Consider the following 6,000-nt stretch of genomic DNA (forward strand, 5'->3'; position numbering starts at 1 on the left):
GGAGGGAAAAACAGCACAAACACACCAGAACACACAAGACACCCCTCAAGACCACGAAACACAACTCGGCACAACACTGTCACGGTTTACACTGCCAGAAGAAACACGGAGCAGAGGATAAGTGAAATAAGGCTTTTAATATATCCAACAAATGGAACACGGAGGTAGACACACGTAAATAGCCAGTAAGCATCAAGTTGCAAGTGAGTTAGTTAGTTAGTTAGTTAGTTAGTTAGTTAGTTAGTTAGTAGCAAGTAGCAAGTGAGTAGACCCGACCAAACTGAACTGAAAGGAAAAGGTTAAGTACAAAGGATAATAGGGAAACACAGGTGGATGGAATCACTAAATTAACAGGGACATTAACACACATGAGGAATAGAATAGACACACCTGGGAACTAATCAAACCAAACACGGAAGACAGAAACTGGGTCACAGGGGCAAAAACACACTAAATGAGTCCAGGTATGTGACAAACACAAGGAGAAACAACATGATGTAATAAAAGGGGGAAAAATCAAGAAAAAGAAGAAAACAAAAAATAGACAAATAAAGAAATATATAAGCTTAGACTACATGTATCAAATCAAAGCAATAAGGAAAATACAAGACTAGAAAGGATACTGATGAACAACCAAAGAAAACATTACGAGTAAATACGGGCAAGATAAATGAAGATAAAAAAAGAAAATCAAAAGCAAAAACTACAATAACACACAATTGCAGCGAACAACAAAGCAAGACTGGAAAACAGAGCAGCAAGTCAGTAACTGTCTCTAGAGCACAAGACATCAGCCAACACAAGAGGAAGAAAACAGAACAATATAAAGGGAGGAAAGTAAACGGGGGCCAGGTGTCCACAATTAATTAAATGAGAACAAGACAAGGATTAAACAAGATAACATGACCAAGGGAAGAAAGGAGGTGGAACACATGGAAGACACAACACGGAGAAACAACATGACTTAATAAAGGGGGAAAAATAAAACAAGAAAAAGAAGAAATGAAAAACTTAACAAATATGGAATTATATAAGATTAGACAATCAGTATCAAATCAAAGCCATAATGAGAATACAAAACTAGAAAGGTCTCTAGAGCACAAGACAAACCAGCCAACAAAAGAGGAATAAACAGAACAATATAAAGGGAAGAAAGTAAACAGGGGCCAGGTGACCACAATTAATGAAATGAGAACAAGACAATGAATAAACAAGAGAACATGACCAAGGGAAGAAAGGACGTGGAACACATGGAAGACACAAAGACAAATCAACATGTAAAGACACGACAAAGAAACAAAAATTTTAAACAAAGGCAACACAGACAAAGTTTGCCTCCCGCAAGAAGCTAAACTGGACCCCAACCGTCACCCACCGAGCGAAGCTTCACTATTGATCTTCACTGTCAGTGAGAGATATAAAGCAGGTATTCGCTATGGTAAGAGTGACTCAGCTGAGCAAGGGTGAGTGAGAGCATCACACCACCGGACACCTTGGTTCCTTCCCATAGATATGGTGTGGAGGGACACCACTCAACATCACCATCCAAGACAGCGATCCCGCAGGAAACTGAACATAGAGGAGTGAAGCTGTAATAAGTGTTCGAAGACTAATGAGAATGGAGTATTTCTACTAGGGCAGTCAATCGTTAAAATATTTTCACAGAGTGACAGCTGTCACCTGCGACAACATTTTGGGCAGTGTGGCACAAAACACAGTTGCGCTTTGTTTGTCCTGAGATTGAGCCCAGGCTCGTAGACCTTTACAGACCACACCCTAATGTTTTTAATGTAATGTTGTAAGAAAGGCCACGTAGATAACTGAACAATCACTTATGCGCAACTCCAGCGCCGACAGATGCGCTTAAACACAACCAGCGTGCATGCAGTAATCTGTGAGCAGAGCTCAGTTATGGGTAGAACTGCGCGAGAAAGAAAGCGAAGGCAGTACGTGGGGCTGTGTAGATGCTAGTATTCATGCCATTCTTGGACGTAATATAGTTATATTGTGTGCGTTAATGACATAAAGTAAGTTTCTATTCTCACTTTCCTATTTAATCATTTACTGTAGACTATCGCGTTTGGGTGCTATATTGTGATTATGGCCAGTGTCTAGATGACGCAATGCTAGATTCATTTAATATTTCCCTGTTAACTATTACAAACACAGTGTATATTATGTTTGGATAGATATTTAATAAGATATTTCTGCTATACTGTATTGTACAGCTAGATACTTTGAGTTTCAAATCTTTGGCTTTTAAGTTTCACCAGTAATAGTCGTTATAATTGGTGACACTTTTTTTATTTAGTCACGTTTCTGTACATGTGACTGTGTTTAATGGCAATCATTATTTCTGTGACGATGCTTGTAATTACACACATTACAGTTTAATTACTGTTTAGTTATTATTGTGATTATGGCCAGTGTCTAGATGACGCAATGCTAGATTCATTTAATATTTCCCTGTTAACTATTACAAACACAGTGTATATTATGTTTGGATAGATATTTAATAAGATATTTCTGCTATACTGTATTGCACAGCTGTCACGGTTTACGCTGCCGGAGGAAACACGGAGCCGAGGATAAACGAAATAAGGCTTTTAATATATACAACTCATGGAGCACAGGGATCGACACACGTAAGTGAGTGAGTTAGTAGCAAATGAAGAGACCCGACAAAACAGAACTGAAAGGACAAGGCTTATGTACAGAGGATAATGGGGAAACACAGGTGGATGGAATCACTAAATTAACACACATGAGGAAGAGAATAGACACACCTGGGAACTAATCAAACCAAAACACGGAAAACAGAAACTGGGTCACGGGCAAAAACACACTAAATGAGTCCAGGTGTGACAGTACTCCCCCCTCCCGGTAGGTGCGTCCTCGCACCGTAGAAACAACGAGGGAGGCGTGGGTGGGAACTTGGGAGGAGGTTCCGGTGGAGGACGGACTCCCAGGAGGGGGCCAGCAGACAGGACCACGGAGGAAGGAGCCAGGGAGGAGACGACGGAGGGAGGAGCCAGGGAGGAGACAGGAGCAGGAGGAGCTCCTGTCACCAGAGACCAGCCAGGACGGAGATCCAAGGTGGAGTCGACGGCGGGAGAAGCCATGGTGAAGGAGGGGTCGACGACACCAGGGGGCCGACAGGCGGAGACTGCACCGGTGGGTGAGGAGCCCAAGATGGAGCAGCACAGCCGCAGAGCCAGGGGGACGTCGAGGTTCTGGAGGGCCTAGGTGGAGCAGAAGGCTCAGGCGACCAAGGCGGAGGCGGGATCCTGGCAGACCGCTGTGGAGCCGGAGCGACCGAGGATGGAGGTGGAACCGGAGGGAAGGAGGAGCCTGACAGAGCCGGAGGGATGGAAAGACGAGGTGGAACCGGAGGAGTGGAGTCCCGAGGCGGCGGATGGTCGACGACTGACCAAGGTGGAAGCCGGAGGGACGAGGGAGCCCGGTGGAGCAGGTGGGATGACAGGCCACGGTGGAGACGAGGGAGCTAAGAGCCAAGGCGGAGCCGCTGGGTCGAAGGACCGAGGAGGAGTCCAGGGCTCGGAGGCTGGAGGCGGAGACAGGGCCTTAACGCACCAAGGCGGAGCTGGAGACTGGCAGTCCAGCGGCGAACCATCGCGCCCCCGATGGCGCGGACTGAGGGTGAGCTGCAGGACTGACTGGCACCAGCAGGGATGACAAGGAACTGCTGGTCTAGGAGGAGGAGAGAGGAGAAGGATGGGAGGAAGGACAGGAGGATCAGGACTGGACGGAACCAGCGAAAGTGGAGCAGAGGGACCAGCAGGTCCTGGAGGAGGTGGGAGAGGGGAGGCCGGGAGGGAACACAGGAGATACAGAAGATTCAGAGCTGGGCGGAACCAGCGGACACACAGAAGATTCAGGGCTGGGCGGAACCAGCGGAGACACAGAAGATTCAGGGCTGGGCAGAACCAGCAGAGACACAGAGATTCAGAGCTGGGCGGAACCAGCGGAGAGACAGAAGATTCAGGGCTGGGCGGAACCAGCGGAGAGACAGAAGATTCAGGGCTGGGCGGAACCAGCGGAGACACAGAAGATTCAGAGCTGGGCGGAACCAGCGGAGACACAGAAGATTCAGAGCTGGGCGGAACCAGCGGAGAGACAGAAGATTCAGGGCTGGGCGGAACCAGCGGAGAGACAGAAGATTCAGGGCTGGGCGGAACCAGCGGAGACACAGAAGATTCAGAGCTGGGCGGAACCAGCGGAGACGCAGAAGATTCAGAGCTGGGCGGAACCAGCGGAGAAACAGGAAACTCAGTGCTGGGCGGAAACCAGCGGAGACACAGAAACTCAGGGCTGGGCGGAACCAGCAGAGAAACAGGAAACACAGGGCTGGGCGGAACCAGCGGAGACACAGCAAACTCAGGGCTGGGCGGAACAGCGGAGAAACAGAAAAATTCAGGGCTGGGCGGAACCAGCGGAGAAACAGAAAACTCAGGGCTGGGCGGAACCAGCGGAGAAACAGAAAATTCATGGCTGGATGGAACCAGCGGAAATGGAGCAGAGGAAATGACTGGAGGAGGTAGGAGTGGGAGACTGAGAGGGTATACAGGGGAATCAGGGCTGGACGGAACCAGCGGGGAAACAGGAAAATTAGGGATTACCTCCATAGACCAGTCCATCAGATCCAGAACTTGCTCCATATGACCTTCAGAGACTGTATACAGCTCACCCTCAGTCGCGGAGTGTGGGCAGGGCTTTCCTCCACGCCCTCGATCTCCACGAGGACTCCCACGATGCACGGTGTTGCCGGCTCACACACCTGGTCAGTCGCGCTCTCGAGTTCCAGCTCCCTGTCGGTGGATGGCTCGGGCTCTGCGGCTGCGGTGGGCTCTGGCTCCGTGCGGCGTGATGGTGGCTGGCTGGTCTCTGGGTCGGGAGTGGGGCTGGCGAGGTCCTCTATGGGGCAGACGGTGAAAGGTGAGCCATTTCTCGCCAGAGTCCACTCCACGAATGCGGCGAAATCCTCCCGAGGACCATCTTCGGGCGACAACGCTCTGCACTTGGAGTTCAGGCTGGTGTTGTAGAAGGTGCAGAGCGCGTCGTCCGGGTAGCTGGTGGCATTAGCTAATAGAAGAAACTGTCTGGTATGGTCCTCGAGAGAACGTCCTTCCTGATTCAGCAGGAGGATGAGGAATTCGGGACGATAGAGGGGATCCATAGAAACTAAGAAAAGAAAAGACTGTGAAAAAACAAAAGCAAAACGGAGGGAAAAACACACAGTTTTAAACTTTCTCTTTGGGTCGGGTCTTCTGTCACGGTTTACGCTGCCGGAGGAAACACGGAGCCGAGGATAAACGAAATAAGGCTTTTAATATATACAACTCATGGAGCACAGGGATCGACACACGTAAGTGAGTGAGTTAGTAGCAAATGAAGAGACCCGACAAAACAGAACTGAAAGGACAAGGCTTATGTACAGAGGATAATGGGGAAACACAGGTGGATGGAATCACTAAATTAACACACATGAGGAAGAGAATAGACACACCTGGGAACTAATCAAACCAAAACACGGAAAGACAGAAACTGGGTCACGGGCAAAAACACACTAAATGAGTCCAGGTGTGACAACAGCTAGATACTTTGAGTTTTCAAATCTTTGGCTTTTAAGTTTCACCAGTAATAGTCGTTATAATTGGTGACACACTTTTTATTTAGTCACGTTTCTGTACATGTGACTGTGTTTAATGGCAATCATTATTTCTGTGACGATGCTTGTAATTACACACATTACAGTTTAATTACTGTTAGTTATTGAATGTATGTATATGGATACTACATTTATATGTTATTTATTTTTTGTTATTTCTTTAATTCCAGAACCACACATACACAGAGACGGATATGTTATAAAGCCAACTGCTAGATTGTTTGCCCATGCCTACTCAACTGTTCATTAAATAACCTAAATTCAGCAATTGGTCTGTTCCTGTGTCCTGACCGGCAACCGAGAGTGATCAC

This window comes from Carassius auratus, chromosome 36, assembly GCF_003368295.1.
Source record: "Carassius auratus strain Wakin chromosome 36, ASM336829v1, whole genome shotgun sequence".
Lineage (NCBI taxonomy): Eukaryota > Metazoa > Chordata > Actinopteri > Cypriniformes > Cyprinidae > Carassius > Carassius auratus.